This window comes from Lissotriton helveticus, chromosome 2_1 (genome assembly GCF_964261635.1).
Source record: "Lissotriton helveticus chromosome 2_1, aLisHel1.1, whole genome shotgun sequence".
Taxonomy (NCBI): Eukaryota; Metazoa; Chordata; class Amphibia; order Caudata; family Salamandridae; genus Lissotriton; species Lissotriton helveticus.
The window spans coordinates 341,347,024-341,365,032 of NC_136059.1; the positions used below are offsets into that span (position 1 = coordinate 341,347,024).

Here is an 18,009-nt window from a genome sequence, read left to right on the forward strand (position 1 = left end):
CAAGTGTCTTTTATTTTAACCACTGAAAAACAATGATATGAAAACATTTGGGCGCTGTCGATCTGCAGATAGAAAGCAACAGGTTACGCTTGGGTCGGATAATTCTCACAGAGGTTTGAGCGTAGGTTGGAATAAGGCGCTGTTTGGGATTTATAGTACCCCGGTGTTTACTAGGTGTAATGAAATAGGCAACATCCCTCCCACCACCCCCAAACATTTAAACGTTCTGGAATTTCGCAGACAAGGTCCTCCCGTGATCATTTTAGGGCGCGAGCACCGATGTCTGTATGTTATTCCCTATTACTGGGGGATAACTTGAAATAGGTGCTATTTATCACACCCTAATAATTCCGTATGCCGGGTGTTAGATTTTATCAACTGTAATAAACATTGAAAACTCCTGAGGGGGGATGGCTGGCGCAGAAATAAAAATGGGCGCCTCTAGGCTTGTGCATTTTGAACTGAACATAAAAGAGGCTTGGACGTTGCAGTAACACACATATCTGCAACAGAACGGGTAATAATGTACTGTTCAAGGAATGACATTTATAGTTAAACTCGGTCGCCCTTTACAGTGGCAGATTAGAAAGCAGAGAGAGTTTATTGCTTCTGCAGACCTACAGAGCGTAGAAGAAATTGCACAATTTAACAATGCCATTCTCTTCTGCCTTCCGATTGGTTGGATGCATACCGCCACTTCTCGTACAGGATATCGTATGCTAGTGGGTTTTATCGCTGCAGCTTGTTATGGCGCTATTCGACAGGTATCGCCCCTTTCGCTCCCTATTTATTCAAACCATCACTCCGCTTACAGCACGCGCTCACTTTCCGGGAGACAGGGCCACTTCCTGAATAATCTAGGAGTGGTATTTGCATGTGGCGCGTGAGTTGGCACGGGTCTCCCTGCCTGCTGAGAGCCGCCTGCTCCCGTGCCAGCGGCAGGCCTCAGTGCTTGCCAATAAGGTCACGCAGGCTTAGATACACCATGGCACAGACTAATCCTCATTGGTTTTGCCTGCTAAACACACAAGGCTGTTTCCATGGCAACACAGCTGCAGTTGCCACGGCGTCTACATGCACATTTGATGTCAAGGGTCTGGGGATGGCCTGACGTACTGCAGTGCCTGATGTTCGAAGTTATTTTCTGAAAAAAGTACACCTTTATGACAGGAAGAAATCTTTTTTATGACAGGAAGAAATCCCTACAGTCCAGGGCGACCCTCTTCCATTACTACTGCGATTCAAAACTCGTTTCTTTCGTCAAGCAAAAACAACAGCATAAGCAAACAGACCAAATTAGTTAGAGAATGTGGTGTAACGGTCACAGCTGGTGGCTTTGAAACTGGGAAACCAGTTTAGAGTCTGGCCGTCGGTTCAACATCCTGCAATTCTGGGCAAATCACTTAGGGCCATATGTATCAAGCAAATTCGCATTCGCTAAGGCCGAATTTGCTAAATGGTATGTATAAAGCAAAATCTGGTGCAAAACAAGGAATCACAAATTTTGTGATTCCTTAAATGCAATGTATGAAGCTAAAAAAATTAGCAAAATGTCCATAAGGAATCCCAAATTACCACCAAATTCTAGTTGGTGGTAAGTTGCAAATTCCTTGAAAAATGCAAATTTTTGCATTTTTCAAAGTGCCATGTGACGTACATACATGCTTAGGGCATGTATGTGCGCCACATGTGCAAGCAGGCATATTTCAGGGGTGCAACAGGGTGTCCTTTGGACACCCCTGCACCCTTGAAATTATTCTCAATTTGCGATTAGCAAATTGCGAATCGCAAATTGAGAATAACTTCCCATTCATTCCTATGGGCCTCCTGGCCCATAGAAATGAATGGGAAAGTATTCCTTAATTGCGATTCGCAATTTGCTAATTGCAATTAAGGAATTTTAAGAAATCGCAAAAAAATGCGATTTTGTACATACATACCTATTTGCGATTCTCAAATAGCGATTTCTTAAAAATCGCTATTTGAGAATCTCAAATCAGGTTGATGATACATATGGCCCTTAATCCCCCTGTGCTTACCCAAAACATGAAGGTGTCTTTATGTAAAGCGCTTCAATACATTCGTATTGAGTTTGCGCTATTTTAAACAGCAAAAACAAGAAAAAAGGTTAAACTCTAAGAGGCTTTTTAAGAGAGCCCTGCATCACTATTGCACCATGTAAAGTGGTATATGTGTGCCACGCAAAGCACCCTGCGTGTTTTTAAGTGGCCTCATAAATCTTGAGTAAGGTGATATAGGACAAATTGCTGCTTTACCTTACTCTGCACCCAGTATTGCAGCGGAATTTCTTGCGCAACATCCATGAAATTTGACATCGCCCCAGATTTACAAAAGCATGTAAACCTGGAGAAGCACTAAATCCATGCGCCTCGTGAGGCGTAGCAAGGAGAAATAACAATTTCTCCTTGGTTTTTCCTCTTTCCACTAATAGAAAAACACCTCTTAGGAATTGCTTTTGTGCAAGAAGGTGCCCCTTCCTGCACAAAAACAATCCTGCCTGCGAAGGAGGCACCCTGCACCATGGTGCAAGGGTGCCTACGTTGGTGCTAGTCTGCCGAAATGGCACCAGCGCAGGCAGAAAGGACAAAAGTGCACTGCATTGCTTAAATATGGTGCATTCCTGCCCTTTCACCTTGGTGTAGGCAGCGCAGCCCTATGCCAAAATGGCAAAAATGAAGCCCTGACATACTCATGTGCATATTGACTCTTAAACTGTTGCCATCCACTTGCACATCTTTTGTAGGGAAGGACAGAGTGGAACAGGGATGTAACCAGATTAATGTCTATAATACATGTGTGTGAAACAAGATAACTAAGCGGTGAGCAACTCTCAGAAAAAGGACATGATGTTACACAAATGCATCCACCACAGAAAATGAAAGAAGGCAGGGGATGCACTATGCATAATTTTTTTAATTTAAGCCTGTTATGACGATTTCACAGTTTGCGATATCAGATTGTAGATGTTTGAGGCGGGATTCTAATTAAATGCTTGCTTTATGAAGCACAGTGCGATTCATGTTAAGTGAAGTACACAAGGAGTGGCTAAACTGTTTCCCACAAAAGTGGAATATAGGTCTACTAATTATGTGGTTGTGGATGCAGATCTCTCATTTAAGTATTTCTGCGTTTATAAATTTAAATAAATACAATGTGTTATGAGTGGTGCATATTGTTTATCCCCCAAGCAAGCTGTGCTGCATGGAAACGTCTGTGAACGCTTTGTCAATAAAAGAGAATCAATGTTACTAAGGGACAGAACGCAAATAGTCTGGGAACATTTGTACATGTTTATCTTTGCATGAATTGCACATTAAATCCAAAGCTATTGGCTTTGCTAGAGCTTATTTTGTTCTCTCTGTGTTTGAGACCTCTAGATTTTACCATTTTGGTCTTCATTTTAGCATAGGTTATCTGCGTTAAGTTAGAATTTTTAAAGTGGTATGACCAATCCAATTTGTGGAGAGTTACAGATTTGCATGTGGTATTTCTTTCTGAAAACGAAATCTCCCAGGAAAATCTGATCATTAGAGAAAGTGAGTTGATTAGTGCTATAAAGAAGAAATCTTTTTCCTGCTAGTTGTTGTGTGTAAGATGTTTGGAATGAGGAGTTAATTAGGTGCAGAAGCTTTCATTTAAGGGACTCCTTGTTGAGGAAGAAATAGTTTTTATGCTCTGCCTAGGCAGAGGATGATTGTGTCCCCTAGCAATAACAGTCGCATGGAGGATGAGCATATCCAGATTTCCATAAATGCAATAGTATCCTGGTCAAAGTCTTGGATGCAATCAGAAATGCAAGTTGCATTAGAGAACACAGACATACAGGGGCTTATTTACAAGCCTGATGCGCCCTCTGGAGCGTCACTTTTTGTGACTTTCCCATAGCACACAGGACTTAGCGATATCTACAAGGCTACGTGAAGCCACCCTGCATGGCTTTTCATGGCCTTGTAGATATGGAATAAGGCAAAGCAGCACAAGTCACTGCCTTGCCTTAATGTGGGTCCATGGATGTTGCTATGGATGTTCCCATGCAACACCCATGGACTTTGAGGCTGCCACAGATTTACAATATCTCATAAACCTGGGTCAGCGCCAAATCTTGCGCCTCCCTAGAGCAGGCGCATCGAGGAGAACTTCTTGTTGTTTCCTCTTTCTACATGTGCTGCATTCTGTAGCCCACCTGGAACGAGGAAAACGCAGCTTGTTATTGTTTTTGTGTAGGAAGGTGTCCCTTCCTGCACAAAACAATCCTGCCAACAACACAGATACCCTAGCACCATGGTGCTCAGCTGTAGGTTGTGTGCCGACACAGGCAGAAGGGCAGGAATGCACCCTATCTTGAAAATACAGTATATTCCTGCCCTTTCAAAGTGGCATCAGGCAGTGCCACATTATAATTTGCAGCACTGCCCTATGCTAATTCTGTGTAAATATGCCCCACAATTTAGGAGTATAATTTTTGTTTGACCTGTAGACAATGGGCTACTGTGATGAGAGGCATTGATTTTTCTGAGGATACTTTGGGCAGACTGATCGCTATGTTTAGGGCATCCATGCTTTGTGAGATCTATGATAACAGAGTGCTCAGGTGTGGAGAATGTGTGAGTTCCAACAGCAGGGGCTGAGGGACCTAGGAGAGGAGTCTTAGGGAAGAAAGTTCCAGTGGGAGAAGGACATAGAGCAGCGGTCTTCAAACTGTGGGTAGCGCCCCCGCCTGGGTTGCTGTCGATGAGTTCCCCGGGGGTGGGGTGCAAACGGGTCTGCAATTACATGTAGATTAAAGTACCATGGAAGTGGGAAAGGCTCCTTTCCGGGTTATCTTTATTTACATGCAGCATTTAAAGTCCATAAGAAGGTGTGAGGACCATAGTACTGAGTGGCATGAGGCAGGTTCAGGGAGTGTGGAGACTGGGGTTAAGACATATCAAAAAAAGAAAAAAATCTGCATATTTTTTTCACCTTCAGGTAACTGCATATTAAAAACACGCATACATCTCAAAATAAGAATAAGTGCAAGTTAAACTAATCAAAGGGAAATACAGTCTTTTACCTTTTGAAATCTCGGTTAGCTAATGTGATCACTGCTAATTTCTTTGTGTTGTGACCAGAAAGTCACAGAATTAAATCCTTAATGGTGCAGTGAGGAATAGTGGCTTGTTTATTTACAGTGCTACGGGGGCCCAATGTGTGACGGAAAGCACTGTGAATATCATTATTTTAAAATAGAATTACACAGTATAAAATAGGCTGCTGCAAAATACTGTTTAAGATAAAACAAGTGCTCTACAAATATATAGTTTAGTGAGGAGCATTCAGACTGTATCTAGTGTAAATATTTGATATGTGTCCATTAAAAGGGTGCACTCTTTTTAATGGACAGTGTTACATCTTGCTTATGCTTTGCATTTCCCTTGCTTGGATTTCCCCATTGCTTACCCACTGCATCTGGTAGAATGTTTGGTGACACCGTAGAATGTTTGGTACCTGACTGCTCTGACTAGAGACAGTTGATGGCAAGCAGGCTGAGCGAGAGAAGAACTGCTCCTGGTGGGGTTTTTATTATTACATTTATTGATCAATTTATTGTTAACTTAACTTGGATTTATGTACAATAAATCATACCTACTTTATATACTGGATTCAAGAACATTATTTGTTACAAATTGGCGACGAGGTACAGAACAGAACCTATGCGTGAAAAGAAGACTGTTTTAAAGAATTACTACTACAAATAAGGAACTACATAAACCGGAACAAAAAAGGTAAATTTACAGAAACGCCCTGGTTAGCCCCACCAGTGTCCCCAGTCATCTGGACAGCCTACTATCTCAGGGTGTTTGAGTTCTGACTGCGTGATTTGGCTTGAAACTGAAGGAATTATAACTGCATGATTTAATCTGAATCTGAAGAGAACTTGGAGTGAACTACTACGTTATGGCTTCTGTGTTTTAAGGAGAGAGTCTCCCACTGTTTACTTTTGAATTTAAGAAGACCTGTTTTAACTGCTAACTATTTGCTTATGATGATGTCTGTCATATTTGGAGAGAGACATGCTTCTATCATCAGCTGTGCAACATTCATTAATATTCGACGCTTCAAGTGTGTGAGAAATTGGAAAATGACATTTAATTTTGCCATGGCCACTAGAGGAGAAATTCTGATATTATTGAACAAAGCACTGAGTGCGGTGACTGCGAGAACATCGGAAATGCGACTGTTATGGTGTTTTGAAGCCGAAGTTTTCTGGCACAGTTTTGATGCTTTCTACTTTTCAACTCTTGAGGCGAATTTTAAAAGAAAAAACCAAAAAAAAAACGTAATCATCACCTCGTGTGTGCCCTGCTGTCTTCGCTGGCATTGTGACAGTTGGTTAATTAGAGCAGAGCGATCCTTCCTGACTGCTATCTGTGATCTTCTGATGACGTCGTCGAATGCACATGGGGAGTTAGTGAAGAGCGTCGCAAGTGTGTGAGCATACGTCAGACGCTCTGGCCGCTCTGGAATCTCTACTCTTCCCACGGCAATCCAAACAATCTACTTGTCTTGTTGTGCAGGAAACTGTATGTCATGTCACGTTTCCGTGACACTCTTACGGATCTTTTCATCTAGTGCAGTGTATGTAGCGTTATCTGGGAAATATTACAGAGTCCAGGAAATTTATTCTCACCGGTTTTTCATGAACAACTTCGCATCCTGGCACTTAGATGATGTCATTTGTCTACGTGCAACTTTTACATCGTTCTTCTTCACACAAGTGACTGAACTTCAGCAAGTGACTGTTGTGATAATCTACGTGGATATTAGAAAAGAACTCTTGTCGATCAGCGTTGGATGAATTCTGCACTTTTCGGGTGAGAGAGTTCGCTCACCGGCGTAACATTAACTTGTTTTTCTTTGCAGGAATATTAGTCTTCAAAGTTTTATAAGGCAACGTGTTTTTTTTTGTGGTGTAATTTGTTTGCTGTATTTTGGAATTAGTTCAATTTTAAAAGTCCTTTAGTTTGGGTACCTTGGGTACGGTATTCAATGGGTGGCATATTTTAATTTTGTGGCGTAGCTTACGCCTGAGCGGTGTTTGTCACTCTTTATTTTGGTTGTTAAAAGGCATTTCATGGATCTTTTTGTGTTATTGAATGATTTGCTTACATTGGGTTACACCCGTGATGTCGTAGTGTACCTTATTATTTTGGCTAATTGAACAATGACTGTAGTGTGGAGTTTATACTCATGTTGGTTTACTTTTATTGCTTTGAGCCACTTGTGTGCTCAACTTTAGTTGGGGTGCTCATTATATGTTTGATACTGATATGCTGATTTGAACCACAAGTGTGCTCAATTGTTTTTGAGGTGTTCAATTCAAAAAAAATGTTTTCCTGAAGTTTAATTGTTCAGCTGTTTGGACTTATTGGAAGTGTATTTAGCTGGAGTCATTTCGATGCTCATATTTGAGGCGCTCCACATTAGATATATACTTTCTGGGAGCTACTTCGGTACTCATTTTGAGGCGCACCATTTTCTAGTTTTAAGTTTATGAAGAGCCGTAAGTTGCTCAATTTTCTGTACTTTCTGGAAGCCACTTCGATGCTCATTTTGAGGCGCTCCGTTTCTAGTTTTATGTTTATGAAGAGCCGTAGGTTGCTCAATTTTCTGGATTTGGACTCTGAGGGGTTCAATTGTTTAGTGCTGAGAAGAGCCGCAGTTGCTCAATTTTCTGAAAATGGACTCTGAGGGGTTCAATTGTTTTATGTTATAAAGAGCCGCAGGTTACTCTATTTGGCTTATATGAACCACGCAAGTGCTCTAAGGTTTTAGAGGCGTTCAGTTTGTTAAGTTTAAAGGAGCCTTTGATTGCTCTATTTACAAATGTATTTATTTATGTAACCCATCCATTTTCATTCCTGTGGATGTTTTTATGTATCAAATCCATATTTTCCATTCTAATGGATTTTATTAAGTTATGCGTATCATCCATAATTTTCCATTCTAGTGGATTTTGTTATATTATGTAATATAATATAGTGTATTTATAATTGATATGGAAGTTGTGTGAGCTGTGTACTCCAATTCATTTTTTTTAAGTTTAGGGACCTTTGTGTCCAAGTTGTGAATTATAGGAACATCTGTTTAAATTTTTAGAGAAGGGGATGGGGTCATTAAATTTGAAAGGTCATTATATTTGAAAATACAATCCTTATTATATTTCAACTGTTATTTAACAATGCAATGTAATGTGTTCCTTTGGTCATTATATTTAAAAATACAATCCTTATTATATTTCAACTGTTATATTTAAGAATGCAATGTAATGTATTCTCTTATATTTGTTTGTTGTTTTCTAAGAAAGGGGGATGTGTTACATCTTGCTTATGCTTTGCATTTCCCTTGCTTGGATTTCCCCATTGCTTACCCACTGCATCTGGTAGAATGTTTGGTGACACCGTAGAATGTTTGGTACCTGACTGCTCTGACTAGAGACAGTTGATGGCAAGCAGGCTGAGCGAGAGAAGAACTGCTCCTGGTGGGGTTTTTATTATTACATTTATTGATCAATTTATTGTTAACTTAACTTGGATTTATCTACAATAAATCATACCTACTTTATATACTGGATTCAAGAACATTATTTGTTACAGACAGATATATGAGCTCTCAAAATAAATAAGTATTTATCACCATAATGCTCCAAGTGACTATTACCTAAAACCTACAGTGGTTCCAAAGCAGCCTTTATATTTTGTGATTAATCAATTGCATATATTTAGATTTCTTTCAGGTAGTGGGCATCCTGGTGATAAGGCATATTTTTTCTTTAACAGTTCTCAGATCCTCTCTCTGTTTCACAGGAGTACCCCTCCCCCGCCTGTATGTTCTGTGAGTGGTCACTAGACCCCAGTTATGTCAGTCTTACAATGAAAAAGAACATGGGGGTTAGCATTCGGGTCCACTTTACCATTTCTGAGCATGGAACAGGGCCCAAATAACAGAGGGGGCCGGAGCTAAATGTTCTTTTTTTGTTCTTTTACACAAAGCGGCAGAAAGCATTATTTGGGCATCCGGCCTATAAGTGATGGCCCTGTTCAGTTGGCGAAGTAGACAGTCAGCTTTGTAGGGCTGTATGTATCATTGGTGCTACAGCTCCTTTAGAGGCCCAGGGCCTACGTGCTGTGCCAGTGATGCCTTGGTCCTCAGAACAATGGAAGGGAAAATTGAAGCATAGGAGACAACTTGATTTGGGCATCAGAGAGATGGGGGTGCATGATGAGAGATCAGAGGGAGAAGGATGAGGTGAGATGGGAGCCCATGTTGTTAACAAAGGTCAGAGGCGACAACAAGTTAGTAGCTATCATTAGTGAAGTAGGTGTAGTGATGCATTTGCCCAGGGGTTCACTGCATCACAATTATGAATGTTTTACTATACAAAGTGGGCATGAGGGTTCATTTTACTTGCTCACATTAGGGCAGATGGCACCTTTGGTGCAAAAAGGGGGGCAGCAGGCAGTAGTTCATTTTTTTCAGAAAGAGACTGAGCTTGTTTTGAGATTGAAGTGATGGTCAGACATGGTGGGGAATTAGTGAAAGAAAAGGAGCTAGCCAGCTTCTCAGGGCTACTGCCATCATGAGGGCAGCAGGTAGAGTTGCATTGGGGCCCACAGCACCTCTATTATGGGGATAAGTGTGTTGGACAATTCTGTTCTTGCTTGCATGTTGTTGCTTTGCTTTTTTGTAAGCCCCACGTTTAGTGTGGAGTACAAGCTACTGGAGAGCACACCTAAAATTATCTCATGATCCCCCTTTCCAAATCCTTCCATATAGCTTTGGAGGGGGGCCTAACTTCAAAACATTTTGCTTAATGGTCTCAGAGCAAAAAAGTTTGAAGACCTCTGTAATAGAGAGTAGAATTTACAGAGTTTGTATCTTCTCACGCAGGTATTCCACTTTCAGTTTGATGTCAAACACTTTTCGGAGTGAATAGGAGAATTGAGCTGTGGTGAGTAGTATGTGGATATAAGAAGTATAACGTGTGCAATCATACCATTCATGGGTATTATGCCTATAGGTGATTGAGTCAATCTGTCTGTGGAGTTAGTTTGTGTTCTGTTGTTTTGGTGTAACTGGCTTGGACCAGGTGGTTACTTGAGACAGAAAGACTGTATCACAGGGCATTGGTAGCTTCTTGGAGGACTGCTGATTTAATCCTTGATAGTATTTTGATCAACTTTGGAGTAGCCTTGATCCCCATATGGTCGGTACTAGCTTGGTTTATGCTGCCATAATGCTGTCTGGGTTTCACATCCTGATGGTTGTATGACGAATAATAAGGGGTTGGGGGAATTCAGTAGGGTTAGTTAAAGGTGTCTTAATCAAAGAAAAAAGTAGGCAGGCTATCTTTGTTAACATCCCTAGCCATTGTATAATCTTTCAGGGCCTTTAGTATATCAATGTGTTGATATGGAGTTTGGAAAACTGGTATTGGATCATGACCTTCCAAATTTCACACCTGGTGGTGAGTAGCTTAAATTTCTGGTTCTGGTAACTGGAGATAATACGCTTTTTCGTGCAAGTACATTTTGTGTTCTTTGAATCTGACAAGAAAAGGCATAGTGTGACGGTCCTTACTGTATGTCCTTGTACAAAAAAAGTAGGCCACTTTTACTGCAGCTAAGTCTGAGGCCACAGTATATGTCAATGACTAAAGTTCCATGTTGGCTGTCAGTGCTCAGTTTTTATGGTGTTTGAAGGTAGTTTTGTATAGGTCAGGGGAACAGGACCTCTAAGGTGTTGATATACATATCCTAGAGTCTGATAACATCTCCAGTTCTCTTGATATAGGTTTGGTGACCATAACAAAATGGCACAGAACTGTGTAGGCGATTCATCTTGGTAGCTGATTTATTCCCCAAAATGTGATGGTATTGTAATTATCGCAACTGATGAAATCTGACTCAATAGAGTCAGAATGTATCAGCTGCAATAAATATCACACGAATAGCTCTGTAGTTTTCTATTGCCGTAGAGTGATGGAGAGTCTGTCAGGCTGAGACTAACTCTGTGATGGAGACCATAATACAAAACAGCCAGACACAAGGATGAAAATGTTACCATGGTACATACTTGCACACAAGTATAGAGTAGTAGTCGGTAACAGTCGCTATGTCTCCTACGAATCTCTCATAGCCATCAAACCAGAGGTTTTTCTGTAAAGTGACCTGCAGCCCATGCAACTGTCAGCACTATACTGTCAGCAAGACCAAAAGCACCAAGCATTTAGTGACAATGAACTGGACTTAATAGTGGCTGAGAATTTGAGAGCAAAGCCTGGGTTGTTTGGTGTAGTCATCTAAGAGAAATGCATGCCAGAACAATGGACAGGATACATCCTGTTTCTAGAATGCAAAGGATACATGATAACATACACCAACAGTGGAATGACGTGTGCTTAAAAGTCTATTCCTTTATGTCCAAGGCCGGACAGCATGAAATGGAAATTGGAGGAGAGTCACCCAGAGCCTTCAATCTGCACCCTTACTCATACCTCTCATGGGAATCTATAAACTAGTGAGTTTAAGAAATCTATGTTTTGATGTAGAAACTCTCTGGTAAGGATGAATGCGCTTGAAATGATTTTGGAGCACTATCTGTTTGAATACTTTCATTTGCATTCTGAGTTTGCATTACAACTTTTTTTTCCTTCAAGTTTAAATTTGACTACCTACTTCTACACGTTCACTATTGTTTTGTCTTCATTCCTGTTTAGTTAATGTTAATTTCCTTTAAGGGGCAATATAGTCTACTGTTATACTGAGAATCACTAACGAATCATCTTATTATTAGTGACCTTAAGCATTACCATTTTCCCAAAGATGTGGCCATAATGATGACTTTCTCACATAATTGCTGTATTTGTGTTTGTTTTTTATTGTACTCTTTAAATTAAAGATATAATAAAAGAATTGCAAGAATTCTGGAAGTCAAGGTCTTTCAACTAAGGTGTATAGAATGAAACAGAAAGGGTGAGCAACATCAATAAAGCTGCAGGTGAAATTGAAGAAGAAACGCAGAATTTGGTATTAGCACTTATAAGCGGATGGTCAAAAATAAGGTTTAAGGAGGCTTGTGAAATGAAAGGAATTGAAAAAACCATTTAGATAGCGCGATAGTTACCCTAAGGCATCCCAGTAAAGCAGACGAATGTGGACAGACAGAGAAGGTCCAGTAATTAAGTGAAATTGTTAAAGAGCAGTGTTTTTAGGAGTTTATGAAAGGGCAGCAGATTAGGGTCCACCCGTATGTGTGGGGGAAGAGCGTTCCATAGCTTGGCGGAGTTATAGGAAAAGGGGCGCCATTCACAACTAGCTCTCCTTATTCTTGGGAGTAGGGCGAGGGAAGAGGACACAGAGGGGAGGTTTCTGCTAGGTTGGTAAGGAATAATAATAGATCGCTGATTGCTGGGCCATTCCTCCAAAAGGCCTTGTGAGCAATGCAAATGGTTTTAAATTAAATTCACTCCCTAACAGGCAACCAGTGAGGGCTCCTCAGTGCCGGTTTTGCGGATTGCCGGAAAGGGGTCTGGAGGATCAAGCATGCTGCGCAGTTTTGAATGATCTGGAGCTTGTGTGTAGTGGACTGAAGGGCCCCTAAATAAAGGGTGTTCCCACAGTCCAAGCAGGATAGAATGAGAGCCTGGACCATAATTCTTTTTGCCTGAAATGGGAGAAGAGGAAGTATTTTGCGTAGCATCCTCAGCAGGCCATAGGAAGTGGCCGATAGTTTTGCTGCCTGGTAGTTGAAGCTAAGGGAGCGGTCCAGCCAAATGCCAAGGCTTTTGATCTGGACTTTAGGATCTGGAGCAGGGCCAAGGCATTTAGGCCAAAGTAGCTCCGGATTGAAAGAAGGAGAGTTACAGAGGAGCATAAACTCGGTCTTGTCTCCATTCAGTTTTAGGCAAGAGAGTTTCATCCATTTGGCTACCTCCTCTAGGCAGCTTCCTAGATCGATTTGTTTTGTATTTTCTGGTGGAACAACTCAGTCAGGTTGTTACAGCGGGCATGGGCAGCATTGTCCATGATTGGTTGTTTCTGGGGCAGTTTTGAGAGGGTTTTGGCAATCCGGAAGATTTCTTTAGGGGAGTAAGAGGCTGCATTATTTTTTTCCTCGTAGAAGGAAGCTTGGGCATCTTTAATTTCGCCTGTATAGGTGCTTATTGCCTCCCTATATTTTGATTTGCTGGATTCTGCATAGTTCTGTCTTCACTTCCTCTCTAACCTTTTGCAGAATTGTTTGAGTTCCCGTAACTTCGGGGAGTACCGTGGGGAGTTCTTCGACCTACATTCTTTGTGGGTGTGTCTCCTGGGGAGTACGTCATCTAAGGAGCTTTGAATTCAGTAGTTATATTTGTCATTGGCCGAAATGGGGTTTGGGTCACTCGCTGGCCTAGTGGCTTCCAGAACCGAAATCCATTGTTCCGTAGGAAGCTTAACGTTATCTTCCAAGCCAGGAGCTGTGTTGGAGGAGAAGGTAGGGCTGAAGATTTCCCAAGACAGAGGGATCAGGGAATGATTAGACCAGGGTAGTGGGGAAGGTGCTCCTACTGAGAGTTCATTGCAATTACTGAAGACGGGATCAAGTAGGTGACCCTTAATGTGGGTAGGTTCAAGTACTTTCTGTTTTAGCTGAAATGCAGAGAGATTCACGATCAGCTCTTTTGCAGTATGATCGGAGGGGTTGTCCAGTGTATATGCAGATCCCCTAATACTGTGAAGTTGGATGGCGAACAGCCTAAATTAGCAACAATTACCAAGAGGGTATTGAGGAATTTTCCTTGGGCCCCAGGTGGGTCATATATTAGGAACCCAGAAAAGGTGATAGTGGGGGAGAAATCAATGGAGAAAGCTAGACTCTCTCAGCCCGGTAGAAGGTCTGCGTGATGCGACAATTAAACTGACTTTTAAAAACAATTGCTATGCCCCCCCCCCTCTGCCATTCTTACAGTCCACCCGTTGTATAAGGTAGCCGTGAGGGTGGGTCGGACTCATTATTGAGCCAGGTTTCTGTCAGGAAGAGGGCATCAGGTTTTAGTTCCTCCAGTAACATGACGATTTCAGTGGCATGTTTAGGAAACAATCTACAGTTCAGCAATAACATCTTTAGTATAGAAAGTTTCCTTCGGGGGTCCGGGCTTTGATAGACGGACGAGGATTAAAAACACAGTGTGGACAATTAAAGTGCCCTTCAGCAAGATTCAGCGTGTGTAGACAGTTGCCAATTACCTTTCATCTTGGATTGTGGAGGGATTGTGGGCTATAAAATCTGATATTTGTTGAGGAACTGAAGTGAGGCAAAGTTGTTGCCGGATAGTCCATCCACGCAAGCGGGAAACCCGTCTGACACTGATTTGTAAATGATAGCTTTATGAATGAAAAATATATATTTAATATACATTTATATAATAACAAAAAACAAATGTTACACAATACTTATAGTTTGGGATTACTACAGTTGTACAACAAGAATTATAAAGTACACAAACATTTGAAATATGATAGTTATAGTGTATAACTTAAAGCTGTAGTGTAGTTCCTATATTCCCAATAGGCTCTGCGCATTGTAATAATATATCCTATAGATTTGACGTAGGACTGAGGTCGACTAGGTGTCTATCGAATATACTAAACTTAATTGTGAGTGCCAGCTAGTTTAGAGGTCACTAGAAACTTTCTCGAATACACAAAATGGGATTAGTTTCTGACAACAGCATAAACATGACAATTTTGTTTTCCCAAGAATAAACGTATCTTCAGAGTTGTGGAAACAATAGATAGATATTTTACTCAGTCAATTGTGCATGCTTTGTTTCATCAGAGGTGCAGAGAAATAGAGAGACGGGCGTTTTCAATAAAAGGATTTATTGAACAGTCTTCTTTCTCATGCAAATAAAATGAACTCCTACAATCGTAATGCAAGCTGCGAAGTATAAGGCATACAGTGAGAATAGTATTATGAAATAATACGGTAAAAGCATTGTATGGTTTCGCTATGGGCAAGATGGCGCCTGCACGTCAGGCGTGTTTGTGAGAAGCTCCGTTTGGGCGCTCCAGCTAGAAGCCTTACCTGAGCTTTTGGCGGTGATTTTTGCTATCGCCATACCATGTTTTCAGTTTACCGTTCCTCTTGGTGTTTTTTGCGGGAGGGTTCGGTGGTGCTTGGCGGCGCTCGGCGCTGTACTGGAGCGGAGCAGCAGCGGTGACACTCTGAACAGCGAGACGCTGACCCTGGAGCACAGAGGGGCGGCTGCCGGCTGCCGGTGTTGGAGACGCACGCTGCGCTGTGCTGAGTGGACGCGGAGGAGAGCTGCAATAGCGGGGCTTGGCGCTGCATTGTTTGGAGCCTTGGAACGCTCTCACTCCGCTTTACTGGTGTCTCTGCGGGGGTCTAGCAGCCTTTTTGACGCTGCACTGCCTGACTCTTAGGGACGCTCTGACCCAGTGGTCATGACCATGTGCCTTGTCGGTCTGGGAGGTACCCGCTGACTGAGCCGACGTGAAGGTGGAGACGGAGTGGAGGAACAGCGGCACTCCGAGCAGCCAAAACGCTGACAGAGAGGGACGGCTTACCGCGCTGAACAAGAGCTGTGGGGACCACGGAGTGATACCAGTGAGCTGCCGGTTCGACCATAAAACTGAGAAGAAAAGCAAAACATTGCTATGTGCAAGAACGCCTTAAAAATCAAGTAAGATCTTGAATAACATTGAATTTAGGGGAGAGAAGCCACCTTTCTTCTCTTTTCTTCTCTTAAAAAAAAGGGGTGGCTTGGAAGTTTAAACGGATTCAAGAGACGTTCGAGCTTTAAAGAGACTTAATAATAGATAGAGACTCACTAGTTGATAGGTGAATATTTTTCATCTTTTTTTTTGGCAACTACTCGTTTAACTGTACAATATAAAGAGTCGCTGGCATTATGGCCCCTAAAACTGCGCGTGGTGGCAAGACTAGACCCGGCGGTGAAAATCAGATTGGGACTCGCGCTGCTTTAGCGGCAAAATCAAAGCAAGACACTAGCAATAACGACCCTGATACTAGCCAAATGAGCACCCCAAATATTCCGCAAATGTTTAATTCTAAAGTAAAAACAACAACTACAACTACAACTACCAAGATTCAGAATGATGGAGCCGAGAGTGAAAAGGATATGGTTATGGATGATTTGGGCGGTTTACATTTGGCCAATGCTCAAGATAAACCTGGTAGAGGTACTTGAACAGGTAATAGCCTCACCTGTAACCATCTCAACTAATTCACCCACATTTGATTCACTACTTGAACCTCCCACACTGCCTAGAACACAAAATATTGTTGCTTTTAATATTAACGATGAGAGAGGAGATGAAGATGATATTGAACCGGACTCTTCCCGAGCTGAAGGGGTAGAATGTGATGGTGACCCCATTAGCAGCAAAGATAGTGAATTCTATTCGCTTTCAGAACACTCTGAGGGGTCCGACCTGGAAGAGGATTTAGAGGAGGGGCTAGAGGAGGGGGTAGAAAATACAAGCAAGGAAACATCTGTCATTGTAACATCCGATATGCGGACAGTTAGAGCTTGGAGTGAGGAAACCTCTGATGGAGATCCAACTATAATAGATCAGAATTTGGATCAGGATGTAGCAGATTCTATTCAACAAGCCACCTCTAGTCCCGGCCTCCCTAATCAAATACCAATAGATATTATTCTGAAAGCCATTTCAGAACAACGACTGGAGGCAAAAGTTGAACACTTGAAAACTCATAATGCTTGTAAAAAACTTCAGAATACGGTGCGACGCTTAGTAAAATCATGTAACGACTTTACAGACAGAATGGCAGAGGCGGAAGGGCGTATATCCTCATTGGAGGATCAAGTAACACATGTCAAAACTAGCCTTGACGACTTCAAGGGACAGAAGGAAGATGTGAACTCTAAACTGGTTGATTTGGAGAATAGACTTCGTCGCAATAACTTACGAATTCTGGGTGTGCCAGAAGGAAGTGAGGGTCAAGATGTACGACAGTTTGTGGTTGAACTTTTTGAAGAAGCTTTTCCTGATGTCAAAGACTGGCAATGGTCCCAGGAGATCCAAAGGGCTCACCGCTTTCCTTTTCGTAAGCAAACAACTCGGAACACCCAAACCCGGCAATATCCTCGAGCTCTTCTGATATCCCTGAATAACTTTTTGGCAAGTCAAAAACTGTATGATCTTGCAAGGCCGGATAAGAAACGCTCTGGGAAGGGTATAGAGTTTTTTGTGCGCCCCGACTACTGCCATTCCACTGTAGAAAACCGGTGGAGAATGCGCCAACTGATTGATCCATTTCAAAAAAAGGGCGCCCAAGCCTTTTTGCTTCAACCATCCACATTAAAGATTGTATACAAGGGGAAAAATAGATTCTTTACCGCTGAAGCTCTAGCAAAAGCGTATTTGAATACACTAGCATGAGGAGTAAGATTTGAGTTCTAGATATTAGATGTTCTGTATGGTATAACTCATGCTTTTCTATTGTTTTGGACTTCTGGTTACGCCCGAACATCTGTGGTGCTCTCACATACATCACCGAGGCAATAGGCCCCTTTGCCTTAATGTTGGGGGTGGGTCACTGGGGGGGGATGGTGAGATGGGGTTTGGGTGGGATAGACACGGGGGTTATGCTGGGGGGAAAAAGGGGAAAAATTCAGTCAAGGCCATAAAATATAGTGTTGAAATAAACTGTTTTCTTTTCTCTGATTTAATGGTACAATGGTATAATGTAATTTTTGCAATGTATCTATTTAGTTGCTATGGTGTAATCTTCGAATCTGCACATTTAATGTATTTGGTCTTAATAATGTGCATAAGCGTAGGCGTGTGATGCATGAAATCCGTCTGATACAACCGGATATAATATGCATTCAAGAAACGCATATACCGTGGGCAAAGAGACAAGTATTGAATGATCTTGGGTTTATAGTGTTGG

General features: G+C 41.8%; 1 long non-coding RNA gene across 1 annotated transcript in view; it reads left to right on the forward strand.

Moving 5' to 3' along the window:
* The first annotated feature begins 6,583 nt into the window (after positions 1-6,583).
* LOC144819346 (uncharacterized) overlaps positions 6,584-18,009 on the forward strand; it is a 153,475-nt gene continuing 142,049 nt past the window's right edge. Inside the window, exon 1 of the long non-coding RNA XR_013607303.1 lies at positions 6,584-6,875. This is a non-coding gene — a long non-coding RNA (uncharacterized LOC144819346). The remainder of the gene's footprint in view (positions 6,876-18,009) is intronic.